The sequence below is a fragment of the Eriocheir sinensis genome, chromosome 1, assembly GCF_024679095.1.
Source record: "Eriocheir sinensis breed Jianghai 21 chromosome 1, ASM2467909v1, whole genome shotgun sequence".
NCBI classification, from domain to species: Eukaryota; Metazoa; Arthropoda; class Malacostraca; order Decapoda; family Varunidae; genus Eriocheir; species Eriocheir sinensis.
Genome location: NC_066509.1, coordinates 37,813,223 through 37,828,537, shown reverse-complemented (window position 1 = coordinate 37,828,537; position 15,315 = coordinate 37,813,223). Strand labels below are relative to the sequence as shown.

Here is a 15,315-nt window from a genome sequence, read left to right as displayed (position 1 = left end):
ACACACACACACTACAACTACAACTTCTTCAGTTATCTTTGTTCTACCTAGATCACAAACTAATCTGTAACAACACTTATTCACAATTTATTTTTATATCGAGAGGCGTACCACAGGGATCAAATCTAGGACCAATTCTTTTCCTTATTTACATTAATGATATAATAAATGCTAGCTCTAAGTTTCTTTATATTATATGCGCAGATGATACTAGTCTCTTATAAGCTGACAAAGATGTTTGCTCCCTACATTTAATTAAACGCAAAAACGGAGCTGAATCTAATCCATCAATGGATAAGATCTAATAGATCAAAACTCAGTCTCTAAATCTACTTGTATGCTTTTTTCAGAACGGATCTATAAAAAAAACTGCCTCCATTGCAGTGAGAAGGCGAAATATTAAGTATCTTCAGCCATACAAAATTCCTTGGGATACGAATCGACGAAAATTTGAATTTGAAAGTATGTACATATATATGAAGTGTGCACTCAAATCTCAAAAGTGTGTGGAATAATGTACAAGACTCGGTATAATCTCACTACGTACAGATGCTCTGATCAGTGTTTATTACATTGTGCTGCCCTCGCCTGCCATACTGTGTACCCATCTGGGCAGCACATGGCCGCCATTCCTAAACAGGATTGCCATATGCCCGTATCACAGAAGAAAGTTGTCAGGTGTATTTTTTTAGGTAAGTTTGATTTCGTGTCCGACATTTTTTTCTTTACTGGAGATTTATAAATTAGGTTTAATACATAAATACTTATTATTACTGATTCATAAAATGTTTTCAAATTTTTCAGATAATAAAATATTTAAATCTGTGGATGACTTACACCAGACTAAAGCAATAACGTACCGTAGATTTGATTTTGTCCACAGTGTAGAACATCTTTACGTAAAAATAGTAGACCATGCACTGGCCCTAAACTCTTTAACAGCTTGCCACTAAATATAAAAGAACTACTCAAGACAAGCAGTTTCCCAAAATTTAAAAGAACAAAAAATACAACAGAACCCTTGCAGCCCTACATTTTTGTGTATGTATATATATATATATATATATATATATATATATATATATATATATATATATATATATATATATTTTTTTTTTACAACAAAGGAGGCAGCTCAAGGGCACACACACAAAAAAATAATAATAAAAAGCCCGCTACTCGCTGCTCCCAAAAAAGAATTAAAAGAGGTGGCCGAAAGAAAGATCAATTTCGAAAGGAGAGGTGTCCTGATACCCTCCTCTTGAAAGAGTTCAAGTCGTAGGCAGGAGGAAATACAGATGAAGGAAGGTTGTTCCAGAGTTTACCAGCGTGAGGGATGAAAGAGTGAAGATGCTGGTTAACTCTTGCATAAGGGGTTTGGACAGTGTAGGGATGAGCATGAGTAGAAAGTCGTGTGCAGCGGGGCCGCGGGAGGGGGGGAGGCATGCAGTTAGCAAGTTCAGAAGAGCAGTCAGCGTGGAAATATCGATAGAAGATAGAAAGAGAGGCAACATCGCGGCGGAATTTAAGAGGTAGAAGGCTATCAGTTGTAGGAGGAGAGCTGATGAGACGAAGATATATACTAGTAAACTACTCGCTAAGGAATGTATATATTGTTAGGTTGTATTTTATATGTCAAATTTATTATGTGTTACAGGTGGAATAAAACATCTCTATAAATTGACATCTGTCTGTCAGGAGCTTCGGTTCAGACTGTCGCTGAATTTTTTTAAATGTAATTCTCTCTGTATATGTATTTATTAATAGCAATAAATATTTACTTACACACACTCATAGTACCCCCCTCCCCCCCCCACACACACACACATCCTTAGAGAGAGAGAGAGAGAGAGAGAGAGAGAGAGAGAGAGAGAGAGAGAGAGAGAGAGAGAGAGAGAGAGAGAGAGAGAGAGAGAGAGAGAATGATGTATACTTGTAAATGAAATATGTCAATAATATGCCGTAGAGTGATATTTTGTTGCTTAGAATACATGTAATTCATCACGGCCTGATCACCAGGCCAGGTGGGCGCGTCGTCGCCAGCAAGTCCCCTCCCGCTTAGAGCAAGGCTCATTAGTCGATCTCTGGGCAGTGACGGGACCTTCACACGCCACACACCCTTGCTCCCCCGTGCTCAAGAAGGGACGGTAATCGCTCCTTGTTAGCGGAATAATCCCGGCCTGAGCGGGGCTCGAACCTTCGCCTGCCAGGCAGCGAAGCCTGACGGCGCAAAGCCTTACTGCTGAGCTACAAAGTGTTTTTTTTTGCGTGTGTGTGTGTGTTCGCCCTGCACTCCTCTCCCCTCACACTTACCACCCACCGCTGTGGAAGTATTGCAGTGCAGCTGGCCGGCCTGATGGGCCAGCCTCCCAAAACTCACTTTGCGAGGAGGCACCTCTCTGGCCGACTGGTTAAGAAGTGGCTTTCCCATCTCGTTGGTCGCTTGTTCGATCCTCGGCGCCGGTAAACCCTTTCCTGGTCTGGATTATTTTCTCGTGTGTTTGATGACGCGCTGCGGCTGTGCGGAGATAAAGTGAAGGCGATGTTGGGCAATACAGCCTGGACGGTTGGACAGATAAATGGCCATAGACAGATAGGCGGACAGACTGACAGGTGTTATGTAGAGAGCCAGATGGATAGATGCACTCACTGAAAGACTTGTTTGTTACGAATAATGCAGAAAAATAATATACTGAAAAAAACAAGAACAAACAGACGCGAGGGCTAAGGAAATTCCACTCGGCGCCTTGTCTTGCCTTATTTGGTGTCATATCAAACAGCTGTATTTTTCGTTTTTTTCTTTCTTTCTCCTATTCTTTGGATATTTTTTCTTTTCATTCCTGGATCGCATCTCTCCCTTTCTTCAGTTCGTAACTCACTCTCTTGTCTTGTCTTGTCTTGTCCTATCAAACAGCTGTATTTTTCGTTTTTTTCTTTCTTAATTTCTTTGGATATTTTTTTCTTTTCATTCCTGGATCGCATCTCTCCTCTTCCTTTCTTCAGTTCGGTACTCACTGTCTTCTCTTTTTTCTTCTCTTTGTCAGAATGCACGCATCCATTTTCGTCTTTTTATCTCTCTCCATTTCTTCCCATTCTTTCATTCTATCTCTTCTCCTTTCCCCAGTTGCCTAGCATCGCCTCGTCCCTTTGTTGCCGTCGTCGAGGTGTTCACTAACTCTCAATTTCTCCTCTTTCCCAGGCGAGTTACTCCTTCGCCTCCACGTGGCGCCACGCTTCCTTCACCGAGGGTAGTTCAGCTCCGTCTTGAGGTAAGCCAGAGCTTCTAGGTGGCCCGCGTCCCTCCCTCTCCATGTCTGTTCGTGTGTGTTAGGGCGGTATTGTCAGACGCTTCCACCCCTCTCATCAACAAGGAGGTCAGTCTAATTCTAATAGTGTCGAGTGGGGTGTATCGAGACAACATTTGGGGGGTGAATTAAGACAGTCAATATTGCGAGGTTGCTTGATTCAGCATGCTTTTGCTGTTGTGCTCATTAGATACGCCTAGGCTTGACCTACAAATTTTGTATATACAACTTTTCAGTAGGAAGTTGTTAAAAGCATGTAAAATCCATTCTCCCTAAGGGTAAGATTTCTTACCCCCGCGAAATTTCGTGTTCCAAAACCAATAATCTGGGTAATTTTACTCTCCTGAAGTTATTTGAGATTTTAGATGCAAAATTTTTTGCATGTTGATTGATAAATAGTTCAGGTTTAATATGAATTAAATAGAAATATAATGTCTTCAATATCTTTGCTGATATAGACTGAATAACTTTGTCTCAATTCACCCCAACAAAAAAAAGTTGTGGGGTGAATTGACACACATTTTAGCAAGTGCTGTCAAACATTTGGCTGGTGCTGCACCCTGGTGGTGGATCCTGTCATTGACAACATAAGAAAACTATGATACAGTTTGAGCAAGACGCTTATGTGAGCTTTGTTCCTAGGAAATTTGTGAAGATTTACCCTGAGGAAGAGAAATACTTTGTAGTAACCTATGATAGGAGGGTATACATAGGAAGAGTTCTAAAAGTTAGGAAAACCAGTGTAACGAATACATTCTTAGAAAGAAGGATGAACACTCAGTAGGACTGACCCAAACGTGATGATGTTGGTGAGGTTAATATGATCACTTGATCAGTGGACCAGTGCTATTGTCAGGCACACCGCCTTCTACAATTAGGGGAATTGATAAAGCTTCTGCTGACTTTAAAATGCATGTAAAACACAGCATGATGTAACCACTTCCCTGGCACTTACAGAAAGTAGCAGTATGTAGGTTACCTTTTTTTACTAGCTACCCGGTATACAAATTCATCATGGTATTTTCCAAAGGGTGAAAAAACAGCTAACTAAATGTCTGAAAGGTGTGTATTTTGTTTGAACTGATCTTAATTCATTTAGAGATCAAGTAAATTCAACAACAAGTAAGAGGATGTTTGTTTATTTACCATATAAAACAGTTTTACACATGTCTCAATTCACCCCAAGAAGTGTCTCACCTCACCGCATTTTGCTTGACTGAATCAGTGACCTTCTATTTTTGTACAAAATAAATAAATAAATAAAGTCTTGCACACTTGCACGCGAACTGGTCACTTACCCCTCCATACTCAGCTTGAATATAAACTGCTTCACTCTTATGGCTTAGAGTACAGAACCAAATAAGGAAAAAATGTCTCAATTCACCACACTCGACACAAAGTGTTCCCTTTGGTTCACGGTACAGCAGAATGGAGAATCTGCCAGAAGAGTCGTAAAGCTACCCCGGGAAATGCCCAAAACTCCTACGAAAGCCTTGGCAAATAAGTGAGCTTGGGCGCCGAGATGGTTAACAAAACGAGCATCAGTCGTGTCTAGGCTGTAAGCTATAGGAGACACTTGCGTCGGTGTGTCAAGCTCTCCCTCGCTCCCTTAGGGTCAGTTAAGCAGTATCGGCGGTCAGCCAGGACCCGTATTTTCAAACCTTCGGGCGCCCAGGAGCACACATTTGGCAAGGTTTCCCTAGGAGTTGTGGGCATTTCCCGGGGTAATTTTATGACCCTGGTGGTAGTTTGATCATTCCTCTGTGCCAAGAATGTAACATAACACGCATTAGACCTCTTCAGCCTTTGGAAATTGTTGATGTGCGAGGCGAAAGCGTCTGAGAATACTGAGCCAGGTTCCTTCTGCTTGTGGTGCGCCAGAGTTCCTAGGCTGCCCGGGCTCCTCCCTTCCCAGGTGTGTTAGTGTGCTCCAGTCCTGTAAAGGTGCGGGGTGTTGGGGGAGACTGCCGCCGATGTGTCAGGTTCTCCCTCCCTCCGCCATTCCTTTAATACGAAAATATTGCTTGAGGGAAGAGTTCCAGACCGGGACCAGTGACTCAGATATTACGAGATTATTTAGAAGGATATCAAGTAAAGGAGGAAAACTGTTGCGTGTCTTGAACGTGACTGAAACACTTACAGTAACTTGTGTGTTTGGAAGGCGCCGCAGCTGTTCGGAGACACTCTATCGCCCAGTCTTGTCGGAAACGTGTCTTGGGTTTGTTTACTCGCTTCGTATTACTAGTCTCTCTCTCTCTCTCTCTCTCTCTCTCTCTCTCTCTCTCTCTCTCTCTCTCTCTCTCTCTCTCTCACACACACACACACACACAGTAGGGTGTGTGTGTGCGTGTGTGTGTGTGTCAAAGGAAATTGATTATTCTGTATTATGTTTACAAAGAAGGGCCCATCACGGGCCCGTTGCCGGCATGTTATAGTAGGATATCAATGTATTATTATTATTATTATTATTATTATTTAATATCACCACGAATTAGCATACAATTGTCAATGGAAAAAACCCACGACAGATAGATCACGCCACCTTATAGGAATGTCGTCCGTCAGTGTTTACCGTCTCAGTTTGTATACAAAGCATTTCATTAAGCGTGGAGGTCACCTTGACATACGTGACCAATTGTAACTTCATTATTTTCCAATCTGTAACTCGTCACTCCTTCACGAGAGTCCGAAAGACTCACACCGCAGTCTCTCTCTCGCTCAGACGCTCCTGTACATATAGGCTTAAGAATATATTCGATTTAAGGAAGCTGAGTCTTAATCAACACCCTTAAACGCCCCCCGGTACACCGTTACATTAATTCAGAGGAAAACAGGTGTTGGGGGTAGTTGCTTGTAAGGTCACAGGGAAAGAGCATCAGACGCGTTCACCCGGGTGGGGTGATCTCGCACACCCCTCCCCGAACCGGTAGGAAGGCAAAGAGAGACGCAGAGCAATAGAATCCCCTGAAGACCGTCTCCTTGCAATATTGCAAGAGGGAGTAGCTACCCGTTGAATACAGAGCGAAATCCTTCGCGATTAAGACAAGAGACGGGGACGTGTCCAGGGCTAACACACTGTCCTTAGCGGAAAAGGGAAATGAGACAATTTCGTGTGCCTCAAACACGTCCGCCGTCTGAAATGGAATATGAATGATTATGGCATCGGGGGTGAGGCTGGACTCAATCAAGGGGTAAAAATATTGACTCATGTCTGGGTTGAATAAAGGCTTTAGACTATAATTTTGATACCCGATATGGATAGTCGTACTCAAATCGTGTAGAGGGAACAAGGCAGGTGTGACTACCGTGCGCTGCATCCACCATGTTGCTAATGACCTGCTGATTTGCCGTTGCGACAGAGTTAATGACGTTTTCCAGAACATGCAAGGCCTGATCTAGGAGGAGAAACTGATTCACCTGGTCGATCTGCTTGACAACTATGTTGATAACTTCTACCATCTTATTAGTTTGCTCTAGCAGTTCCTCAATGTGAGTATGCAACCGCGCAAGTTTTCTACAATTGGCGTTGATCACCCTGCGATTTCGGGCAGCAAAGGAGCGTAGTGGTCCCGCAAATCGCGCACGTCCTCGTCGGTTGCCGTACCGAAGAGGAACTTGGAGGCGGACCCAACGATGTTGAGCAACCCTCTTTACCCGAGAGTGAACTGAGTGAAAACTATAATCCATGTCTACCTCATCAACTTTTCCACGTAAGAACAGAATCCTATCCTCCAGTAGTTGAAAAAGATTCAGAGAGTTGGTACTAGAAGGTGCCTTTGATTCCCTTGTCTTGGTTGCCCGTATGGCGTCTGCCATGCCGAATAGTTTTTCTGAGACTATCCTGACTGTGTCTGTGGTGTTGGTCAAGGAAGTATATGGATATTTTACGAGGAGCACATCTTCTATGAGGAAGACCTCTCATGTGTGTGCCGTGAGGGCGCCAGGCTTCAGGTGGATGGGTATCGTTGCAAGCAGGGAGCCGAGGGACAACAAGATGATCAGAAAACGCAACATCATGATCTGAAAGTCATAATTAACTCCATCCAGAAGTTTGAGCACTGTTTACAAGCCGGTAGCCAGCCTCTACAAGTATACACAGACCATAACCCCCTGACCTTCCTTCATCGCAACAAGTTCTCTAACCAACGCCTCCTCCGGTGGTCTCTGATGCTTCAGCCCTACGCCGTCGAAGTTCACCACATCAAGGGGCGTGACAACTGCATCGCCGACGCCCTTTCTCGCCCACCTACTACCTAATGACGAGGGTCCCACCATCTTTACGCCTCACTACTACACTCCTTCCAGTCGTTACGTCGTTCCTAAGCAGGGGGGTGTAATGGTACCCTCGTCTACTCGAGCCTCGAAGCGCGCCATCACACATCACCACTTCACCAATAACCAACTCACGCACGAATCCTCGAAGCTCCAGCCGCACCAAGCGCATTCACTCGAGGACTCGTGACTCCACACCGAGGCTTCACCCATCATTCAATTGAATATCACGAAGCCTCACACTTCGCGGACTCGTCTCGCCCGCCGAGGTTATAAATAACCTCCACAAACAAACCCGGCAGAGACACGCCAGTCCTCGTCGACAGACCGACTCGGTCGGCTAGATTTCGATCGCCGATAGAGTCGGTTTGTCGGCACCCTGCTACGGGCCGCCATTAGGCCAAGCCCGTGCTCCCCCGCGCAGGGAGGGAGCATTTTTACCCTCTCACGGGCCATCTTCGGACAAGGGCCCGTTCCCCTAGTGATACTAGGGGTAAATCTTTAACAACAACAACAACAACAACATAACCCCGGCAGTGGAACGCCAGCACTCCTCGGGCGAGCAGCCGGGTGGCCCTTCTACGGAGGCGAGGTGGACTGGTGGGGTTATCCTCGCTTTGGGCCACCGCGGTCAAGTCGACCAGTCGGCTGCTCGCACGAGTACCGCTACGGGTGTCTGCTGGGCGCCTGCCCAGATAGCCCGTGCCTCCGTCGCTGCTCGCCGGCTGTTACCCGTAGCTGTGGCTGTGGCGGCGGCGGAGGCGTCCCTACACCCGCCGCACGCCAGCGGCGGGTTCCCCTCTGCGACGGGCCGTCGTTTGACAAAGGCCCGTTCCCCCTATTTAGGGGGTACATCCCAAAGAAGAACTAACCCCGGCAGTCTCATCCGAGGTAGCTCACTTCCCCCGAGGACACAAGGACTCTTCAACTTATCGTGAGCTAACCAGGGTTTACCACGGGGTCTGACACACACATTTACACACACATACCCATTCTCGCTTGCATATATATTTGTATTCCTTATGTGTAATTCTTAACTCTAAACTAAAACACCTTGGTGAACTAATATTTCGTTCCACATTTGTAATTCTTGTTTGGTTCCTCAAAGATAATTTTCATACTTAGTTCCTTATGTGTAATTGTAACTATAACTAATCACCTCAGGGAACCAAACCACTTATTCTTGTCATTGCCTATTTTGTCATATGTTCTAATTAATTGTCTTATTAGGTTAAGTTTTAATAATAAGTGAAATTGTACCATTTGCTTTCACTTAACCTTACAATTATGTTATGTCCCAGTTAGCTATCTTTTCAACACAAATCACCCCCTAGACGTCAGTTAACTGTATTCATAACACCTTCCTTACCCATCTCTCCCTTTGCCTTCCCTTCCTTTCCCTCCCCTAAGCCATCCCTTCCTTCCCTTCCCTAACTTACCCTCCTTTTCCCTTCACTATACTTCCTTCCCTTTCCTTGCCCTTCCCTTCCCCTCCCTTCCCCTCTTTGCCCTTCCCTTCCCTACCCCTTCCTTCCCCTCCTTGCCCTTCCCTTCCCTTCCCTACCCCTCCCTTCCCCTCCTTGCTCCTCCCTTCCTTTCCCTACCCCTCCCATCCCCTCCTTGCCCTTCCCTTCCCTACCCCTTCCTTCCCCTCCTTGCCCTTCCCTTCCCTTCCCTACCCCTCCCTTCCCCTCCTTGCTCCTCCCTTCCCTTCCCTACCCCTCCCTTCCCCTCCTTGCCCTTCCCCTCCCTTGCCCTTCCCTTCCCTACCCCTCCCTTCCCCTCCTTTCCCTTCCCTACCCTTCTCTTCCCTTCCTCACCCTTTTCTTTCCAAACATTGCTTCCTTTTCCCTTCCCTACCCCTTCCTTCCCCTCCTTGCCCTTCCCTTCCCTTCCCTACCCCTCCCTTCCCCTCCTTGCCCTTCCCTTCCCTTCCCTACCCCTCCCTTCCCCTCCTTGCTCTTCCCTTCCCTTCCCTACCCCTCCCTTTCCCTCCTTGCCCTTCCTTCTCTTCCCTTCCTCACCCTTTTCTTTCCAAACATTGCTTCCTCTTCCCTTCCCTTCCCTTCCTTGCCCTTCCCTTCCCTTCCCTACCCCTCCCTTCCCCTCTTTGCCCTTCCCTTCCCTACCCCTCCCTTCCCCTCTTTGCCCTTTCCTTCCCTTCCCTTCCCTACCCCTCCCTTCCCCTCTTTGCCCTTCCCTTCCCCTCCTTGCCCTTCCCTTCCCTTCCCTACCCCTCCCTTCCCTCCTTGCCCTTCCCTTCCTTCCCTACCCCCCTCCTTCCCTCCTTGCCCTTCCCTTTCCTTCACTTCCCGTCCCTTCCCTTCCTTTCCATTCCCTTCCCTTCCCTTCCCTTCCCTTCCCTTCCTTGCACTTCCCTTCCCTTCCCTACCCCTCCCTTCCCCTCCTTTCCCTTCCCTACCCTTCTCTTCCCTTCCTCACCCTTTTCTTTCCAAACATTGCTTCCTCTTCCCTTCCCTTCCCCTCCTTGCCCTTCCCTTCCCTTCCCTACCCCTCCCTTCCCCTCTTTGCCCTTCCCTTCCCTTCCCTTCCCTTCCCTTCCCTACCCCTCCCTTCCCCTCTTTGCCCTTCCCTTCCCTTCCCTACCCCTCCCTTCCCCTCCTTGCCCTTCCCTTCCCTTCCCCTCCCTTCCCGTCCTTGCCCTTCCCTTCCCTACCCCTCCCTTCCCCTCCTTGCTCTTCCCTTTCCTTCCCAACCCCTCCCTTCCCCTCCTTTCCCTTCCCTACCCTTCTCTTCCCTTCCTCCCCCTTTTCTTTCCAAACATTGCTTCCTCTTCCCTTCCCTACCCCTCCCTTCCCCTCCTTACCCTTCCCTTCCCTTCCTTGCCCTTCCCTTCCCTACCCTTCCCTTCCCATCCCTTCCTTGCCCTTCCTTTCCCTTCCCTTCCTTACCCTTCTCTTCCCTACCCTTCTCTTCCTTTCCCTTCCCTTCCCTTCCCTTCCTTAGGGTTTGGGTTTTCCCGTCTTTCTTTCTCTCTGATTTATCCTCCTCCGCCTCCATCTCCTCCTCCTCTTCTGTCTCCTCCTCCTCCTCTATTTTCTGATTCTCTCTCTCTCTCTCTCTCTCTCTCTCTCTCTCTCTCTCTCTCTCTCTCTCTCTCTCTCTCTCTCTCTCTCTCTCTCTCTCTCTCTCTCTCTCTCGTCCATAATTTATTTCCTTATTATTATTTAGGTGTCTCACGTTCAGAAGAATTTTTTTTTTCGTTATTTCACGTTCGTAATACATTTTCCTATTGTTTACAGCACACTGAGGACCCTGATGTTGTTGTTGTTGTTGTTGTTGTTGTTGTTGTTGCACGTTGATTATACCTTCCCTATTTTTATACTTTTTGTTTTCCTATTTTCTTATTTTTTATTTGTTATTTTTTTCTTGTTTTATGTTATTTGTTTTTTGTTTTTTTTTCTTATTCTATTATTTTATTTTATTTTTTGTTTTGTTCCTTGTTATTTTTTTGTTTTCGTTATCTGGCGTGCGTAATGCTTCTTGTTTTACGGAAGCTGATATTTTTTGTTTTCTTTTCCTTCCAAGAAAATCAGAGGAAAGAAAAACCAGCACGCGAGGGACGGCAGAGAGAGGTTAGCCAAAGCGTACAAACTGGGGGTCCGCGTTCCCGAGATACCATAAGAGACGCACGCCTAGGAGAGGTTGAAAGGGCTCGAGGGGTTGACGTGTTTCCTAATGTACTTCCGGGAGATCAGTGGGAAGGGAGTGGCAAAGACTCATCACTCTACACAGTCACACTGATGCTGTCTCCCACCCTGCCTATTGCAACTCTCCCTATTTGCCTTATCACTCTACACAGTCACACTGATGCTGTCTCCCACCCTGCCTATTGCAACTCTCCCTATTTGCCTTATCACTCTACACAGTCACACTAATGCTGTCTCCCACCCTGCCTATTGCAACTCTCCCTATTTGCCTTATCACTCTACACAGTCACACTAATGCTGTCTCCCACCCTGTCTATTGCAACTCTCCCTATTTGCCTTATCACTCTACACAGTCACACTAATGCTGTCTCCCACCCTGTCTATTAACAGCGGGTTTTCCACGCTTTCAGACACAAGCAAGCAGTCATTATCATCCTGAAAGCGGGGACGACATCCGTTTACGACACTTTTATCTACTTGAAGCATAAGAAAGCTGAGATAAATGAACACGTGTCTGGGGAAGGCAGGAGAGAGAGAGAGAGAGAGAGAGAGAGAGAGAGAGAGAGAGAGAGAGAGAGAGAGAGAGAGAGAGAGAGAGAGAGAGAGAGAGAGAGAGAGAGAGAGAGAATTAAGGATGTAGTAAAAAAAATAAAAGAAAGGCCTTAGAACGCAAGAAAATATAAAAGAAAGCACGAAAGAGCGAGAGAAGAAGAAGAAGAGAGAGAGAGAGAGAGAGAGAGAGAGAGAGAGAGAGAGAGAGAGAGAGAGAGAGAGAGAGAGAGAGACAGGAAGGGGATCGATCCAGCTGAACTATTCTTGGTAGTGACGGAAGTGGCTCTGATAATCCTTAATGCGCAGTTCGTTTACTGATAACTTTTTTTCCTTCAATTGTTGACAGCTCGAAACACTTATCATTGTTGTTGTTGTTGCGTCACTACACATCCCCTCCTGCTGCGACCACAGACAGACAGACAGACAGACAGACAGACAGACAGAGAGAGAGAGAGAGAGAGAGAGAGAGAGAGAGAGAGAGAGAGAGAGAGAGAGAGAGAGAGAGAGAGAGACACAGAGAGACAGACAGACAGAGAGAAAGAGACAGACAAAAAGACAAAGACAGACAGACAGACAGACAGACAGACAGACAGAGAGAGATAGACAGACACAGACTGACAGACAGACGCAGACAGACAGACAGACAGACACACAAACAGAAATACAGACGGAAAGACAGACAGACAGACAGACAGACAGACAGACAGAAATAGACAGACAGAAAGAGAGACAGACAGACAGACAGAAAGACACACAGACAGAAAGACAGACAGACAGACAGACAGACAGAGATAGACAGACAGACAGACAGACAGAGATAGACAGACACAGACAGACAGAGATAGACAGACAGACAGACAGACATAGACAGACAGACAGACAGACAGACAGACAGATAGAGAGATAGACAGACAGACAGACAGACAGACAGACACACAGACAGACAGAGAGAGATAGACACAGACAGACAGAAATAGACAGACAGAAAGACAGACAGACACATAGACAGAGAGAGAGAGAGAGAGAGAGAGAGAGAGAGAGAGAGAGAGAGAGAGAGAGAGAGAGAGAGAGAGAGAGAGAGAGAGAGAGAGAGAGAGAGAGAGACAGACAGACAGACACACAGACAGACAGAGAAAGAGAGAGAGAGATAGACAGACAGAAATAGACAGACAGAAAGACAGACAGACAGACAGATAAACAGACAGACAGACAGACAGACAGACAGATAAACAGACAGACATACAGACAAATAGACAGGCAGACAGACAGACAGACAGAAAGGAATAGACAGACAGACAGACTGACGTAAAGGAGAGGAAGAAAGAAAAAAAACAGGAAGAGAGAAGAAAGAAGAAAAGAAGAAGAAGAAGAGAGAGAGACAGAGAGAGAGAGAGAGAGAGAGAGAGAGAGAGAGAGAGAGAGAGAGAGAGAGAGAGAGAGAGAGAGAGAGAGAGAGAGAGAGAGAGAGAGAGAGTGGCGATGGGAAAAAATGAGAAAGAGAAGAAAGGGGAGGAAACATAAGAAAAAAAAGAGGGAAGAAATGAAAAGGGCAGGTCGACAGGGGGACACGAGAGGGAGACTAGACAGGAGGTAAAAAAAATAAGAGGGAGAAGGGAGGGAGAATATGTAGGTACTCTCCTCCAGTATGCATCTCACGTGTGGGGGGCTCCACTAACACAGCTCTCTTGGACAGAGTGGAGTCTAAGGCTCTTCGTCTCATCAGCTCTCCTCCTCCTACTGATAGTCTTCTACCTCTTAAATTCCGCCGCCATGTTGCCTCTCTATCTTCTATCGATATTTTCATGCTGACTGCTCTTCTGAACTTGCTAACTGCACGCCTCCCCCCCTCCCGCGGCCTCGCCACGCACGACTTTCTACTCAAGCTCATCCCTTTACTGTCCAAATCCCTTACGCAAGAGTTAACCAGCATCTTCACTCCTTCACGCTGGTAAACTCTGGAACAACCTTCCTTCTTCTGTATTTCCTTCTGCCTACGACTTGAACTCTTTCAAGAGGAGGGTATCAGGACACCTCCCTCCCGAAATTGACCTCTCTTTCGGCCACTCCTCTAACTCTTTTTAGGAGCAGTGAGTAGCGGGCTTTTTTTTTTACATTTTTTACCTTTTTTTATGCCCTTGAAGTGACTCCTCTGCTGTAAAAAAAAAGTCAATAGTTTCCGCCGTCTAATTGCTAGCAATTTATATTTCCTTCATGTTAAAATTCCCCCCAGAATCATAAAATTTCCCCCAGGGGGATATTTCCCCCAGGTTGGGAAGTGCTGAACTAGAGTGTATAGCGAACTTATTTATAGCGGAGTTTTAACATAGTAGGATAAACAAATAATAGACAAGCTAGAGTATATAGCAAATTTATTTATAATGAAACTTTAACATAGTGACATCTGTAGGATACGTGTAACAGGCTCACTGGAGTGTGTGGCGAACAATGCTGTGGTGAAGTTTTAACATAGTGACACACGTAGGACAGGTGTGAGCCAAAAGAAAATCATCGCACTCAAACTAAAAAAAAAACAAAGCTGACTGAATTAAGAAAAAAATCCACTAAGACGAACACTTGGCAGGAATGATCATGGAGGGAAAACACGCAGCAGGCTGAGAGTGAACACTGGCACCAGAAATATGAAGCAAAAAACTGAAAAAGTAAAGCAAAAAACTAAAATAAGAAAAGAAATTGTTGAAACAACAAAACTCGCTTAGAAATATAATCCATGTTCACTCCTTTCCTCCTCCTCCCCCTTCTCTTCCTCTTCCCCGTATCCTCCTCCTCTTTTTCTTCCTCTTCCTTCTCCTCTTCCTCCTCCTCCTCCTCCTCCTCCTCCTCCTCCTCTTCCTCCTCCTCCGCGCCATCACCATAAACAACAAACAAATAAACAACAAAACAATAAAATATAAATTAGTGATTGGAGCCATTTGGAAACTTTATGGTCCAGGAAAATGTACTTGTGTGTGTGTGTGTGTGTGTGTGTGTGTGTGTGTGTGTGTGTGTGTGGCACGGTGCTGCCCCCTGGTTGTCTGGAGGGCACGGTGCTGCCCCCTGGTTGTCTGGAGGGCACGGTGCTGCCCCCTGGTTGTCTGGAGGGCACGGTGCTGCCCCCTGCTTGTCTGGAGGGCACGGTGCTGCCCCCTGCTTGTCTGGAGGGCACGGTGCTGCCCCCTGCTTGTCTGGAGGGCACGGTGTTGCCCCCTGCTTGTCTGGAGGGCACGGTGCTGCCCCCTGGTTGTCTGGAGGGCACGGTGCTGCCCCCTGCTTGTCTGGAGGGCACGGTGCTGCCCCCTGCTTGTCTGGAGGGCACGGTGCTGCCCCCTGGTTGTCTGGAGGGCACGGTGCTGCCCCCTGGTTGTCTGGAGGGCACGGTGCTGCCCCCTGGTTGTCTGGAGGGCACGGTGCTGCCCCCTGCTTGTCTGGAGGGCACGGTGCTGCCCCATGCTTGTCTGGAGGGCACGGTGCTGCCCCCTGCTTGGCTGGAGGGCACTGTGCTGCCGCCTGGTTGCCCT

The 15,315-nt window shown here is 46.7% G+C and overlaps 1 protein-coding gene across 1 annotated transcript in view; it reads right to left on the bottom strand.

The window, feature by feature from the left end:
* Positions 1-14,152: 14,152 nt before the first annotated feature.
* The window catches only part of LOC126996548 (uncharacterized), a 4,550-nt gene continuing 3,387 nt past the window's right edge, over positions 14,153-15,315 (bottom strand). Inside the window, exon 2 of the mRNA XM_050857109.1 lies at positions 14,153-15,315. This exon is cut by the window's right edge and continues 668 nt beyond it. The gene's annotated coding sequence lies outside the window, so the exon portion shown is untranslated.